At 37.9% G+C, this 17,229-nt stretch overlaps 2 long non-coding RNA genes across 2 annotated transcripts in view; both read left to right on the top strand.

The window, feature by feature from the left end:
* LOC120721400 overlaps nucleotides 1-17,229 on the top strand; it is a 69,986-nt gene that overhangs the window by 32,218 nt on the left and 20,539 nt on the right. The window lies entirely within an intron of this gene.
* On the top strand, nucleotides 4,092-8,818 carry LOC120721399. The gene is made up of 3 exons (XR_005693157.1): nucleotides 4,092-4,410; nucleotides 4,685-4,763; nucleotides 8,478-8,818. It is a non-coding gene; the product is annotated as an uncharacterized LOC120721399 (long non-coding RNA).

Genomic DNA, 17,229 nt, shown 5'->3' with positions numbered 1-17,229 from the left:
CATAAATGGAAGACGGTTGGAAACATCTTCCTAGAGCTGGTCTGATGAAACAAAAGTTGAACTCTTTGACCTGAATGCCGGGCATCATTTCTGGAGGAAACCAGGCCCCAATCATCACCCACCCAATACCATTCCTACAGTGACTCATGGTAGTGGCCACGTCATGATGTGAGGATGATTTGTGGAAGGAGGAACTAGGAGACTAGTCAAGATTGAGGTAGAGATGAATGTAGCAATGTACAGAGACATCCTTCATGATAAGCTGCTCCAGAGCACTCTACACCTTGGAATAAGGCGAAGGTTCATCTTACAACAGGACAAGCACAGCCAAGATAACAAAGGAGCTTTTGGACAACTCCGTGAATGTCCTTGAGTGGGCCAGCCTGAGCCCAGACTTAAACTTGATTGAACATCTCTGGATAGATCTGAAAAATACTTATGTGCATGTTATATTTTTGTTTGTTTGTTTTTTACTTGTAATAAATTTGCAAGAATGGAAGTGGTATTGTGCATAGAATTATGAGTATTAATGGATTAAATATTAATTTAACATGAAACATGAAAATGTGGAACAAGTGAAGCACTGTAAATACTTCCATATGTATGTAAACAGACTTTAATTTCTCATGTTACTTTTAAATATCACACAATGATCATCTGCTTGTAGACATTTACACAGTAGGAATATTCTGCAAATCAGCCTGAATGTTTTGTCTGATGTAAAGAAACTATTTTAATGTATTCTATTTGTATGTGAAGATGAGTCATTCAAGTCGGAGTAGGGGAGGAAGCGGAGGTTGTTCTCGCTGAATCCTTTCACATCAATGAATGAGCCGGCATAGATTTTATGGAGCTAGGTTGTATTGACCTGTGGCTGACATCTACCTTTTAGTTTCATAACATAATCAGCTCTTGACACATGATTATAATAACCCAATGCAATTTACTGCATTCTCTGCAAACACATTGATTTTTTTTTTTGAACAGCTCCCAGAACCAATTACATTAATATTGCTGCATAATTAGTTTACACATTACTAAATTACTGACAGATTAAAAGTGAAATAGCACAGTTCATACCCTGCCCACATAACTGCCAGAGAGGAAATTAATATGGATTCAAAAGGTCCTCAGAGACGTAAGCAGTAAAAGGGAAAAAAGCAACAATCTATAAGGGATGCTTATAGCCATGCTTGCATAAGGATATCCTCTCTGCACGCTTGCCAGGTGTTAGTTTCAACTGAGGCATTCAGGCCTAAGTAATTAATATGATCTTTAATCATATTTGCATATCAACATCAATAGTCCCTGATCGCACAAGAAGGGTCAGTTTAGAGCTCTGTGGGTAAGACTACTGAGACTGCCCATGATTATAGTCTTAATATCAAAGACCTATTGAAGGAAGTCTCAGATATGGTCTGCAATACTTCCATTTCTTACAGTATTATTTGTACATACCAGCACCAGTGGTTTGTGTGGTTGAATGTTTCGGGAGTATGGAACCAAGTCTCTCAACAGGGAATCCATCTTGACAGGCTTAAAGATACCTGCCAGTAACTGATCTTCTAGTTAGTAGTAAAGTTGATTTGGATTAATCAGCATTTTGTAATGACCAATTATAATTATTTGTAGCAATGGGCATGTTTTAGGTATCACAATAACTAAATGGTTGATCGAGTTACCAAATTCATGTACAAATTCTCCTTATAAAGATGGGGTCAGGTTAGAAGAAATGAATTCACATGACTGTAAATGAAAAGAAAATGCAGAAACTACATAAAACATCAACTTTGTAAATACCTTCCTTCATCTTTATTGCATCTCATTTCCAGTCTTTAGGCTGTTGGTGGTTGGCAAATGGGCTGCTTGATGGCACACTAACTTTTCAGCAGGAATGTATTGCCTTGACCTTTGATGTCCACATTGATCCAATGTACTGAGTGGCCGTTTCCTCAGAAACAAACATATATAATAGGTATTGGGTTCCAATGGTGCTCTTTCAATGTCTTAGGGATGCTTTGCAGCAATATAAATCAATTCACACTTATAGACACAATATGGGTGCATTAGTGCTGACTAGTGATTTGAGAATGGCTGAGAGGTAAAAATTCAATAGACCTTGATCAGGCACAACCAATCTATCCTCATCAGTCCTCAGTTTCTAATTGTACACAGATGCTTAAGATGGCGATCATAAAGAATTGTATTTTCAGAGATTTTGATTTTATTTTATTGCTTGGTTAATTTGTAAAAACCATAACAACAACAACAACAACAACAACAAAACACACACAGGAAGAGTACTTATAATCAGGTGCCGTGATTATTAATATTAAATATTAAGTTCACCATGTTTAACACCTTGTTATAAATGATGTCGTTTGTGCTCAGGTGTTTGCTGAAAATGAATTTGTTCATAAATGACTGGGTTAGGTTATGTATGCTAAAACAGAAACTGAGAACATATGGTTGAAGAAATTTGCAGTCTCACTCCATATGCGGTAAACAGCGGTTCTAAGATTTGTGCTTCCATGTTTAATGACTCTGTAAGGTCTTACCTGTACAGTTTGTGATAAATATTGGATTGCAAGACTGAAGCTTTGTTACCTAAAATACTCTGTTTTGCTTTCCTGCTTGTGTGGGAGTGTTATGTTGAACCACTGTATATTAAGATCTAGCCACCTCCTGCGTCAATGCCTCTGACAGCTTTTGTCTATTTATTGTCTCATAAATTTTCTCTCTCAGTGTGTCACTTATACAAAGGTTGCTTGAACAACAGGTCAACCCAAATCTCAGCACTGATTTCATTTTGTGACTTGCTGTACACTGCACCAGGAGAAAAATGCATTTGATTAATACATTTATATAATTTTCCTTTTTCTTCTCAATAATATTCATCCTCTTCATTTTCCTAACATCTCTCCAGTCCATCTGTCTCGTTGGTTTACATATCAATCTTTGAAGTTGGCGGAATAGACTCAGAGGAAAGGCTATAATTTTCCTTGTTCTTTGGCTGTGTTGTATGAGTTGGTTTACCGAGGAGGACTACAATAGAATGTTTCAGTGCGGAAGGCCACTTTTAAGGCAGGCAAGACCACTTTTATGCATTTTAACTTTGATTCGTCTAATGGATGGATAGAAATATATATTGTGCAGTACCGCATATATTCCATTGGTGAGGCCGTTTAGCAGTGAAAGTTGTCACTCTTGTCCATTTTCTGCCAGTTTTTTTTGTTTTGCTTTTGTTTTTTAACATTTAACATGGATAACACATAAATGCATATTTTAATAATAAAGTAAAAAAAAAAAAAGGCTAAATTGCACTTGTTGTTTGTCAGGTTTTTTTTGAGGGAAGAATAGTGCTCTGAGTCCAGTGTCCAGGGTAACGTGGCTTTTATTAGTCAGTGCTGAGCAGAGTGGGCGCTAGATGTTACCTGTCCACTGTGCAGCCCAGCTGTTTACTCAGCTGTAGGGCCTCTGTCTCCAGTGTAAGGGCAAAAGGAGCAGGTCACTAAATATTTCATTTCCCAAGTAAAACATGCTTGCCCTTGTCAGGTGAAAAAAACAGAGAGAGAAACATATCCCAGTGATGAATGTGCAATCAGGCTGATTAACTCATTATTAGTTGTCCAAAGGATCCACTGAAGGAAATGAGGGCAAGAATGAAATAGGTTGTTTATATGTCTCGTAGTCAGAGCTATGGATGTGATGTGAGGAAGAGGCCTCCATGAACTTTTACCTCTTCTAGTTAGTGATGGGAAGTTGAATTATGTCTCTCAGTCATGGCGTTTCTTCCCTCTATTAGGGTCTTGCGTTTTCCCGTCACATTTTTTTTTCATTTAAAGTACAAACCACTAGCAGTAATACATATGGAATCTAAATTAAAATTGGGAAAAAAAATCCCTCGCCGAGGACTCATCTTTCTGTCGGCTTCTGCCATAACTTTATCCTTATTCCTTCTCTTATTTTCTTGGCTCTTTTTTTTTTACCAGCAGATGGTGCTGCAATCTCTTCGCACTGCATCTACACACACTGACGCTCTCCCGATCTTCCACAGACCCGCACCACACTTTTAAAAAGGCAAGGGGGTGGTGTATGGGGGGAGTCCAGCCTAGTTCCTGAGTTTAGGCAAATGTTTGTTGAAATAAGTGGAGATTTCCTGGTTTTCTTTTTGGAGGAAAAAAAAAGGAAAGAAACAAAGTTTCTTTATAGGATGAGCTCAGGGTGTTTTGCAATTACCCTTACTTGTGCTTGAGCGCTTTTTTCCCCTTGTTGAGTAGGAACAGACAATGTTTTCCATTCCAGTTTCTTCTTACAGTTGCAGAGTGGGTGCCGATGGGCGCAGTGTTGTGGCTTTTACTGGCGAGCCAAATATCACAGCTAGAATGGATGGTGGAAGGCATTATGGACGTAAGTAAGAGCAGCACTAACATTTGCCTTTATACGTGGACTGAGAGGGTGGTGAGAGATTTCTTCTAAATAGGTTAATAATTAACCTTCTGAGCATCTGCCAGGCCCGTGATGTTGTTGTTTTTTTTTGTTTTGTTTTTTTTCATTGAAGAATTCGTTATGTCAATATCATAGCTGAATATATTTCAAGTATTTAATTTATTCTTCCTTTTTTTTAAACCTGTGCTTGTTTTAGTTATTTCTATGATTATTATTCAACCACTATTTTTTGTAGAACACCTGTGACTTGTCACACGGACAACATTTGCTTTTCACACCATTAGGAGAGGTGTAGACTGACCAGGAGAAGAGAGGTGTGTATACGCGAGTGTGTGTGTGTGTGTGTGTGTGTGCATGCGTGTGTGTGCAGTGAGTTTGGGGGGCAGAGGTGGGGGACTGTAAAGTGTAAGCTATTGAAAGGAGGAATGTGAGAGAGCATTATTGCCCGCACTTCATGTGAATGGAAAAGGGGTTAAAGAAATGACAGCGTACAGTGGGTGGTAGGGCCTCAGTGCAGCCTGGGAGGAAATGGAATGAGAAAGTGCAGTCAGGCAAACCACTCATTCACCATGACAAATGGGAGAGGCCTAGGCCAAGGGGATACCTGATACCCCACGGTGGGCTCTGTGCACCTGCCTGGGCTCCATGTGCACCAAAGTGGAAATAAAGCTCAGCCACTTGTAGCAGCACACCTTCACTGTTTACAGAATTAGATAATAATAAAAGTAAGAATAATATAATTTATATAAACAATTCATGCAAATCAGATATGATTTCAGTTTAAGGCTGTGATTTTTATTATTTATTCCGTATAGTTAGTTACATGAATTACTATTCATGCCGTTGTGAATAATAATAGGAATAATATTATAGACAGCATGTGATGAACTAAAAATACATTTCACAATAAGCCAAAATTATCATAAAGTGTTTCATAAAGTCCTTTTTTCTAATTAATTTAAAATATCTATTGCATTTGAAATGAACTGTACTAAAATTATTAACAAACAAAAAAACTGTACTCATCAAATTAGTTGTACATTTTGATAATAAGATGAAAAATGTCTGAAATACTTTTCACATCATCATCAACGATCTATTTCACAGTGGAAACATGGTTTATTTATGTCACCGTGTTCTTCTGATGTTTCCACAGTTTCGGACTATCTGTATTGATACAACATTGAGTACATAAAAACAATAACAATATGAAGACGTCTAGTCTAGGAGTTTGTTAGGTTAATTTTTACTTCAGAATGTGCAAACTGAAGTTTTCGGTTTAGTTATAGTTACACACTTTTGAATATATTTTTTATATATTTCAGTATATGGGCCCACAGATTGTTTAAAAAAAATATTAGATTGAAATTATGAGCCGAAAAAGTCAAACCTCACAAAATCAACCAAATCCTCATCCAAAAGCATTAATATGGTTTCAAGGAGTTGATGAGTTTTTCAACAGGAATGTCACAAGTTGCATGTCATGAGGTTCTAAATTAGGGCATATATCAAATTTCAGAGGAATATTAGATCTTTGAGACCTGTTCAGAATTAGAGGAATACTGCTATAATCCAATTGTGTATGAGGACAGAGCAAGACACATACTTATACAGCGCAGAAGCAGTCTTCTGTTTAGAAGTGGTACAGAAAGTGTAGTCTGCCTCAGAGCTGCTACTTTTCCTAGAGCGTCCAGGAAGGATTACTGACCATTCCCTATGCAGAGAGATGAGCTGTGGTCACTCCAACAGCAGTCAGTCTACAGCGTCAGGGTGCAATGCAGCATGCTATGAAAATACTCAATCTTGTCTCCCACTTCAGTGTTTAGATTGGGCTGTGAAATGACTGCAGGCTGACAGGAGTAGGACTCGGGGAGGAGGATAATAATTTTATTTCTTTCTCTTTTTTTCTCCAACCAAACGTGAATCATTTGATAAGTTTAAAAATATCCCATCTGCCAAAAAAAAGAGAAAACATTATAAAATTTTTCTTTAAACATTTGGGGCAAAGACGGATGTGAAGTGAAAGAGCTCTCCCTAGAACAACTGTTTTCTATTTCAAACTGCACTTATCACACACAAACCGTTGCAAATGAACAGTGAAGAACAGCAGAATATTGTCATGCGTTTTCACTTGTTTTAGTTAATGCGATCACTGGCTAAGCTATGTAAATTGTAAGTGAGCTTAACCATTAACGTACTGTAAAACATCAGTTTTGTTACTATGGTTACTTGTAGGCAAATAACAGGCTAAAATCTAATGACCACAGATGATGTGGCCCAATGACTGAACTGTTTTCTACTGTATTTTTAACTGAAAGTAACTAAAGTCCTTTTTCAACAATCGCTATAATTGAAATGTTATAACAATATATAAAAACAGTAATAACTTAATGAGTTAATGCAGCTCTTGATAGTAACCTTCTCAGTGTGTTTTGGAAATTGTTTGGTCAGCTTCTTGGTCAGTGTTTTAATATGAGTACATTAAGTTATGTCTGTCAGTATTTCCAACAGCCGCAGCACAGAACAGGAAGAGCACAATTCATCAGCTTCAGTAAATATACCTTCCGCGTGTAAGAGGTAGAAGAAAAACATGGTTGTGATTATTTATTTTTCATTTCAGCTTCCTTCCCTTTAACATCAAGGTGCTACCTCAGAATGATGCGGTGTTTTTTGTTTAAAAAATGAGGCTGTGTGTATTTTTTCTTTATAATTTCAATATATTTTTAAGCGTCTTTGCTAACTTTAAAGCTTTTCTGTGTCCCGGGATTGTTACGACTCTTCCAGCACACTGACTCATCAGTAAATAGTGTTCTACCAGATTTAAGCTTTCTCTTCTGTGTGTTAGAGCTCCTTGTGTATGCGTGACTTTCCTTAGATCGCTGTCCTCCACAGCCAGACATTCATATGATGTTGGTTTAAGAATACTCTTACAGTGGTTTTCAACGTCTTTGCGATTTTTAAAAATATATAGTTTGTTTTCTTTTGGTTATGCATAGCCTCGCTATTTTAGTAATATATTGTATTTATATGCATTTACCATAAAGCTAGCAGTGAGCATGTTTTTATTCCTGTGCAAAGCATCTGGGTTAATCTCATATTAGTCAAGAAGGATCATTCTCACAAACAGTCTTAGACTTGTTTCACAGAACTATGCTCTAAATTAAATGCACGGCGTCAGTGGATTAGTGTGTATCGCTTTAGAAATCCAGTAATAAGAAGAAGCTAAAAATTAATTGCTGTTTTGTTTTCTTTCTTTTTGAAAAAATATTAACATACTTGAAAAAAGCACTGCAAAGCACGTTGAATTCCTAGATTTCACAGCTTGTACGATTGCATGCAGAACATTTGATTGATGACTATGGCAGCTTTTACAATTTATCGTCATACAGTTTGTGTGTTATTTAATTTTTAATTTCAAATTTTCACTGGAGAGTTTATGCTATTAAACTTAACATTTAGATTTTACAACCCTCACTTTGTGCTCTAAAAGTTTACCATGGCTCGTCTTGTCTCCTGATATTTACTTTCTATATATAGAGTGCTGATGTTATTTGGTGCGTCCTGTGGTTCGTATTATTCAGCTAGACATTCCTCCCCCGATCACATATGGTGCATCTTGTAGTTCCACTGTTTTACTTTCATGCAGACATGTATTTATTTGAGGAGGAGCAGCGGGTAGCAGGGACATCTGTTGCATTAATGTCCAACAGAATAAACAATATGTTTTGAATTACTGTAAGAATTGACCTTAGAATAAGCCTTATCTTATGTATAAATCATAGTAAGTTCAATATGCTTTGTAAGTAGATTAGTTCATCTGGAGTTCCCCTCCCTCTTCCCCATAGACAGAGTGTCTCAGCAATGAGGGCCTAGAGATGTAATCCAGATTCATAATCCAATGATTCTTACAAGCTGTTTTGTGTTGTTAAATACTGGGTATTTGTGTTGATTTAATATCATTCTAATCTTCTTTAAACTGCCAGTTGCTGTCTGGTTCATCGCCATCTTGTTTATTGCTTGCTCTCTAGACTTGACTGTAGGCTGGAAGGTCAAATCGGATGAGGCCAGTGGACTTCGGGGATGGTGCTGAATAACCGATGTGTTTGCTGATGAGGATTTTGACCATTTTCAAAAATAAAAACATTTTCAAATAATATTTATTTTTGTTTCTTTCAGAAAGTCTTGTGTGAACACCTTCTATTTATATTTAGTGACAGTAATTTCTCCAGCCTGAAAAATTTCCTCTTGTTTCTTTCAAACCTTAATGTTTTTAAAAGAGCAGCAACTTCATTTTCATTTCCCCGTCACAACACTGTATTTAATAATTAGAATTCCTTAGAAAAGCTTAATTAAATTAAAAATATAAATATGTATGGGAAAAATACTTTCTAAAATTTGACATTTACATTATTTTAATTTAACTGGATAATGTAAAAAAATATATAAATTATTATTAAGATTTTACTTACATAATGTAAAACATTTTTAAAGCATGAAGGTTAACAGGTGGAACTTTCATGTGTGTTTTGTTTTTGTGGCATTAAACATAATGTGAATATAAAGCTTATTACTTATATAACGTAGCTTGTTGACTTCAGTCCAACAGGTGGTTCTGAGAATTTCAAATAATAGATGCTTACTGTCATCAGCCTTTTGAAGTAATCGAGTTCTTATAACGCTTAGTCTGATTATAGTCCATGATATTGTTATTTAGTTTTATTGTACATGTAAGTGGATTCTACTCCCACAAGGTTTTCTCAGCGCTCTGACTTGCATGTCCAATATTATTAGTTGCTATGAGTTCAGCCTGCGCAAATCTGTTAATGCATAAGACCATAAGAGCTTCTTATGTTCCAAGCCAGGTCAGAGTGAAGACACATCAGATTAATATTTGATCATGCAGAAGGGCCCTTAATCAGATTTGCTTATTCCCTTAGCTGAGTGCTCTGCAGCAATTATCATAATTGTTGCGCTAAACATGCTTGTCTTTACGGCTAGCGGTTGGACGTGAGCGTATGCTGTGAGAGGGGGATTCCAGTACCAAACCCAATTAGTGCAGGATGGATGGATGGGCATGCCGAGGGAGATGGAGGATATAGAGAAGAGGAAGGGGAGGGCCATGGGCAGGGATGCTGGTCCAACTCACAGTGACATAGCCCAGGGCAGCACAGTTAACTCCAGCCACCTGGAGCTCTTCAGGACAGGCTCTCCCCATGCTGTAATCTGCCCTCAGCATTGCCACCAGCGCCTGCTGATACGAGGGAAATTAGAGATGCACCAGGAAAATGGCAATTTCAGTCTACAAGTGTCTATTCAGTTGCAAAACTCAAAGATTTTCTGTGCCGACAGAGTTCTCAAACTTCATAGTATTTTTTTTCCACAAACAGAATGCTGAAAGTGTGTATAATAAACCAGGGGAATATAGGCTTTAGTTTGCATTTGAGGAAATACCAGTACCTGTTTGCTTATTAGGACCCAAGAGGCTCATTCAGTTACCTGTATAAGTTTATGCTGAATTACTGAAATTTTATACAGAAACATAATGTGATAGGAAGATGTAGATATACAGTAACATTCATAGATATTGCTCTTTTATTTGGATTATCTATCAAAATACATTAAGAACAATGTGACCAGATTTCCAGTAACTTTTCTGAGATATGTGGTTTATGCAACACTGATGGAAGCAACTACATTGATATTCATGTAAATATATGAAGGATTTTTTTGTAATTTAAGTAAAAACAATACATTAAAGATAAAAAAAAAAAAAAAACAATTTTCATGACTATGTTAACCATACAACATATTTTTGAATAATAAGTATATGGAACCTACTACCTGAAGCTGAATGAAAAGTGGTTTGTAAAGGAATTGATGCAACTTTGTTAAATGTTTTACAACATGTCGTTTTATAAAACTCCCTGCATTTATTTTTGCTTCAAAATGAATACCTGATCACAATGATCACAACAACTTTCAAAGTATTTACAGAATATATTTCTTTGGTGGTATTTCTGAGGTTTTGCTGAATGTGTAAAGACCTTTTCGACGGAAGACATTTGTGACTCAAATCCTGTTCTCGTTTTAAGCAAAACCAATAAAAAATACCAAAGCAGAACTCTGCTCTGTGTCATTTTGATTGCTGTTTCCTGAATATTCTGTCAACCAACCGAATTGTCATAAATGTGTCTGTTAAATGAATGAGCCCGTGGACCAGTTCTGTCTGTATGAAAGTCATCTATCCTGCTGGAGGCATGGCACTGCACAAAGAAACACTAGGAGAGATGGTCCCCCATTAATCTATGTTGACTGGGTGGAAATTGCATCTTTGTAATGAGTATTAGGTGTGCATCTACATGAATTAAAGCTGAATGAGCCCCTGATTGATCACCTCGTCCCAAATGACGCTGCTTCCATGATCATTATTGTTTAAAAGTGACTAAATCATATCGGGATGATTAAAAGTCTCTGCTCAGAGGGGAGGGGAGATAAAGTAAAGGCACAATGTCTGAGAAATTGCGCTTTCATCCCCGAATTCTGTTTATATAGTTGTGGTTATTTCTGCTAAAGTTCTGGTTGTATTGTCAGAAAGGAGCATGCAACTGAAATAAAGTCAAAGGATTTAAAAAGTAGAGGAAGGAAATTTGACAGATATTGTTTTTGTGGGATTTCAGGACACTACACTACTGATATTTAAACATTTGTAGCTCAAACTGTCATAAGAGAGGGCCTTGATAAATGTCAGTGGGAATTATTTATTATGACATGACTATTTATATTAAGTCAGACAATCCACACCAGCTGCAGTTTAGTACCTCGATCACTCCGTATAACAATGATAATAATACAGTACAGACTTGACTGGACCATAAGAAAGGACTGACCCACATCTGCAAGAAGTGTTCATGTAACAACCTTCTTCTCATTTCAGATGTCACACATTTAGCTTTAATGGGATGATATTATTTTTTTCTGCAACCTGACCACATAAAAGATCTGCGAAGGTAAAAGGAGTGCAAAGGCAATGTTTGAAGTCGGGGCCAAAAAGTCCAGGTGTTTTTACAGGCATTGTGGCATTTATGTGATCTAAACTATATGTCTGGAGTCGCCTACACAAAAGTGCTAGACATCCCTGCCAGGTATTCACTTACTTCATAAAGAACATTCAACTGTGGGCAGCTGATTTGCTGGAGTTTGGGTCTCAGCCATAAAATCTTGACTGTTTGGACTCCCACTTGACTCTGGCATTTTGTAGAAAAAAGGGCCCCACACTCTCAGAGACCACACTGAGAATTGAAATGTTCACATGCATTCTGCACTTTTAAATTTTGTAATTTTTACATTTGATACATTTACAGGGAACCTGTTATTGTCGTAAGTATAATGAAACTCGGATTTTTGTTTGGCACATGTGTGAAAATAACAGCTTTTTTGGAAAAAGCCTCCTTAAGATAAAAAGCAGACCTTGTCACCTTCTATCGTGACATATTTACTGTACCTGGACACACTAATGTTCCTCTGTAATGTCTTTCTGGTAATTATGCTGCCAAGCACCCTGTTGGGGTAATTATACTAAAAACACCCTCATTAGCAGCATCAAGATGTAAACCCCCAGAAGCCTCACTATCTTTCCCCTTGTGCACCCTTGGAAGGCAAGTTATTGGTCCAACTCCACTTCATTCTTAACTTTCTGCTTGTTGCAGTACATAGCAGGATCATATCGCTGCTTTTCACCCTGGTTGCACTGCATATGTTGTATTGAAACTGCACCATGGCCATGAATCGTGTTTCTTCACTAGCTGCAAGTAATACTGTCCTATGGTGTTCATTAAACTGGTCTAAAAGGCATGGACAGCCTGATTTTCTCACAAGGTTGTTGTGGCTGTGTAGCAATTGGTTTAAATGAAGAATGCTTCCAAAGCTTACACACAAGCACGTCAGAGCTGTTTTCAATAATGTGACTTAATTAAAACTTAATTGCTTGAAGTTCTGTAGAGCAGTGCACCGTAAATATCAGTACCAACAGGGTTTCGCTTTGCCCAAAAAGGCTTTGCTGAAATTTGTACAGAGAAATTGCTTAAATTGCAAACCATTTGGGGGTTGGACATAAAGAACGGTAACTGAAAATATAGTGGTAAGTTTTCCTGTGCTCATACAAAATGGACATACTACTTACCATAACAAACCAGCAAAGAAATTATAAGTCTCGAGCTGTGCATTGTCTGGCAATTTGCTCTTTTTAAATTATTCAGAGGCAGGGCTTTTTTATGTCAGCAACTGTGTGTTTTCCAGTGACAAAGCTAGCCTCGCCTAACAGTTTCACTGCGTCTGCCGTTTTATGACTGACATAGCAATAAGCAGATTGTCCAGATATTTATGCCATCTGCAGGCAGGAGAGATAATTAAAGTATATAAATTAATCAACTGCAATTAATTAGAGGCTTTATGTTCACAGCAGTACATCTTTGCATGTATAATTTATATTTATTGATTTGTTTGGTTTCATTAGCCTATAAGATAACAGTGCAAATGCATTAGAGGGGAAAATGCACAATTAGCATGCGGTAAGGGCTGCCGGTAATTGATAGATCAGTGAGCACTGCCTGCAGATATAAAGCTGTGTAAACTGTCATAAGCAGTTACAATCGATGACTGATATTTCGCGCCATATCTCGCGCTTGATTAATGATGTTTTTGAAAGCGGCCCCCCCACTTAATGGGACCCTGATAGGCATGCAGAATTTACTGTTTAATCAGGGGAAAGAATTTATTGCGGTCCAGATCTTGTGTCGTTGCTGGTGGAAATGTATGATTGGTCTCTGTAAGTGCTATGCTGATGTTATTTGGTCCCGTCAGCAGCCAATATGGCTGGGCATTAAGAGCTTTGTGCTTTCCAGTTGATTTTTCATTGACTGTGCTGCCATCGTTCATCACTGGCTGGTTTCCCTTCTGCAGGGCTGGGAGGAGAGCAAGTTGGGAAGTCAATAGCGAGTAACGTATTCACAGCATTCCAGCATTTCCGACAGTGCTAACGGTGTGTAAACTACACTCAAAATGAAAGACACTTGCTTAGTTCCCTGATAATGATGCTGTAATCATCTTGAGTTGCAGAGCAGAAAGTTAATACTTTTGGCATTTTGTGTGACTGCATTTTTCTGTTGTATATATCCTGCTGAAGTGCATATTCTGTTGGGAGTGGGATTGTGGAGGTTGAGTGTGAACAGAGACATCATAGGTGTAATCCCATGTCTTTAGCATTCATGAAACAATAATACTGTAAAGGAAACGCAAGTCGTCTGACTCGGTAGCTCCTCCTTCGTGCGGAAGACATTTTGAAGATGTTGTCATTACATGTTGCGTCAATGATAATTCATGTGGCTCTTGCAATATAATTACTGCGAATAGGATGTGGGGTTTATGGGCACCACATGTTGCTGTCTGGGAACAGCTTCTGTGTAGTTTTGATTATGTTGAGGTGGAACGCTTTCTCTCTCTTGCTTTCTGTTAGGTCAAATCAAATACCAACAATATTTTGGGGCAAGGCCTTCATATGTGTATAACTGATTAAAGACTGTAGGTATATATAGTATAGTGTATGCAATATTTTCGACAGTGCCTTTCACGAGCTGTGTCCTACACCTGGGTTCCAGACGTACATTCATTTTTGCCCTGTGTCTCAGACAATTTCCTCCCCTTATGTCACTGTAAATACTCACAGAGACACCGCCCCCTGTTTAAGGTTGCAGATATGTGCAGTAGAAGGGGGAGAAGTGATTTGCCTTCTGGTGATGTGCTCCAAATTAGGATCTTACTTTACACCTGCTGGTATCTTCTCTCATTTCCAAGCCTTAGGGCAGCTCCTGAGATTTGTTTAAGATTATTCTTTGGAAAATTCACCGAAGAGCTCACTCTATGTACCTTTCATTAAAGTTGCTTTGACTTGGCCTGCTTGCTTATATGAATGTATGCTCTCTTGCCCTCTATGGCAAAAGAATGATGGGAAACTCTAAGTAATGCAAAAAGGTCTGTTGTCTGAAAAGAAACAGTAAGAGAAACCTTTTGACCTTTCTCACCTCCTTCATCCTTGACCCAGAACTGAGTTAACAGCTGGAGATGGTTGAGGCCTGCTTTCTTCTCTCATGTTGCTGTAGGAGAAGGTAGAGAGGTAGGCCGCTTGATAGCAGAGCCATATTGACACGGCCAGATCGTTGTGGCCTTAAACCCACAACAGGCTATCTGATATCCTTCTAAGAGATCCCCAGAGGGTGAAAGCTTCCATTTTTCTCAACTTGTGTATAAGTAAACTGCAGGACCTGGCTGGGAGGTCAAATCAATCTCTGCTATTTATTACACAGAAATGTGACACTCCATCTTAAATACTCCCATCCAAAGTGATTTAGCCTCGTGTCTGCATTGTGTCTGCAGAGTGTGTGCTAGTGTGTGTACGTGTGCATGCCAGTGAGACGGAGAGAACTGAATTTTACGACCATTGTGCCAAATTGTCTTTTTTCTCAGACTCGTCTCTTGTAAACAAAGATGGGTTAATATGCTCTTTGAAGACAGTTTTATGTAAAGCTTTTAGCCCTGGTGTATGTATCATATTTACTGTAAGTACACTTCAAACAAAGAGGCAGGCTAATGCAATGAGAATGAGTAAAGATTGTAGTCATGCACAGGTCAACGCTTGAACGCGGCGCCTAAATATGATCACTATCGCATGCTAGTTCAGCACACTTTGATGCTTGTTCAGGTTATGTCTGTATTAAACTGTTCAAACAGTGCAGGAAAATAGGACAGTGACACAGTCATTAGCCCCTAAAGGGGGATGCAATCCTATTTCTGTGGGAAGCGGAGCTCTGTTTACTGCGTGACAATGTGATATTGTGTGGCTCATGCTGTCTTAATTGGAAACAGTCTCACCCCACAAAAGGTGCATAAGACCCCTGATTTTGTGAGGCAATCTCATCCCTCCCCTTTCCCACCCCCATATCCCCCTCCCACCTCCTCCTTCCCTCTGAAGAGCAGCACAACCCCCTGAAGCATTTCCTTAATCCTCCGGAAGATCATGCTCTCCCACTAAATATGGTACCTGTGGACAAACAATGGATTTTTCCATAATAATAAGTTGAAGATTTCATTATGAGTGGCTAATGGATGGACAGGTCTGGGTCTGAGCAGATACACAGAGAAGCATCCGTTTGATCAGCAGCATAGGGTTAATCCATGGTAAGAAATAAGGGAGGTTTAGAGGGGGGTGGAGGGTACTATTGAGCTGGGCTGAATTTACAGCCGAGAGGGCTCAGTAAAAGGATGATTTTTAGAGCCTCTCGCTGCGTATTGAAGGGGAGACTGTCTGACAAGTCATCAATGCGCCCCGGCGCTGTACTAAACTAATGAAAGCTGCATTTGATCTTCTTCGAAGAGGTTCAATACCTCTCCTGCTATTATTTAAGTCCTCAGCTTCACCCAAACCTGTTTTCAGATCTACAGAAATCATTAAATTGCACAGTGAAGTAAACTGTGTTTGTAAGTATTGGATGAGGAGGAAATATCTAAACTGCTTATAATGTATCCCTGTTGATTGCATCCACTAGACACTTCCTGACTTGTTTAATGCCTGTCTAAGTCTTTTTGCTCTGCTGTCTTCAGCTAAAATTAGCAACTGTTTACATCTTAAATTACTTTTATTGAATTTACAAATCTTATACATCACATGGGCAACTTTTTTTCATGCATTTAAACTTTTACTGTTTTTGTAAGTGCTTTGTTTGGTCATCTTGTGTGGTCTGATCACTTTATTTTTTTTCCGTTGTACTTACTGGACTTGAATGTGAACCAGTCCATAGGACAGCATGTGATGCATATTATATGCATCAAAATCAAATTGGTGTCACCAAATTATAGCTATAACAGTGAGGAGTGGTGCCAGCCATATTCTTTTCTCATTGAACTAAAATAAAAAATAAAGACTGCTTGTTGAATTTAAATTCATGTTCAAAAGTTAAGGGCCACCCCGACTGCACTTGAGAGGCATGCACGGTGAAAGATTTGGTCTGAGCCTGTGCCAAGGAACAGGGCATGCGTCATCTGCTAACATCAATGATGGGGCTGCACCGCAAGCAAAACAGCCCATCCTCGCACTTGAACTGCAGTGATTCAAGGTTATGTTAACTGAAACATGTTGAAGTAATAATATAAACACTGTGATAAACCAGCAGTTGGAAGATTTCAGTAATAAATCTGGCCAGAGGGGGCCTTACTGAAATTTGTGATGACATCAAGTGGTTGTTAGTGTAAAAGTCTCCCATTATGCATCTGTTCTGCATCTATTCAGCGTTCATCCTGCAGCAGCATTAAAGGTTTTATTTTTACTGAGTGTTGCAAATAAATAAATAAATAAATAGGTCATTAATACAGCAAATAGGTTATTAAATAGTTATAAATTGTAAGCCAGACTTAAAGGTCTTCAATTTTCAAAAACTCAAGTATTGTTATAAAAATTAATCATAAATAAATAAATAACATGAAAAAAGTGGAATTTTTTTTAATTAACCCAAAACAATATCAAAGCATCATTAATGTAATTTCAGCCTTTGCTGTGCATTCTGAAATCACAGATTTACTTTTGCAGTCGCTGACAAAATATAAGATAATCATTTATTTTTTCATTTACTGACTTTGTGAGCTTTTTTAAATTTTATATTCTTTTGACAGAATAATTTAAAAGCACAAGTAATCTGAAACTGTGGATAGCCTATGAGTTTAAGTGTCACCCCC

This window comes from Simochromis diagramma, unplaced genomic scaffold, assembly GCF_900408965.1.
Source record: "Simochromis diagramma unplaced genomic scaffold, fSimDia1.1 OVJJ01000603.1, whole genome shotgun sequence".
Lineage (NCBI taxonomy): Eukaryota > Metazoa > Chordata > Actinopteri > Cichliformes > Cichlidae > Simochromis > Simochromis diagramma.
The sequence above is the reverse complement of the archived record's forward strand: the minus strand, read 5'-3'. Positions and strand labels throughout refer to the sequence as shown.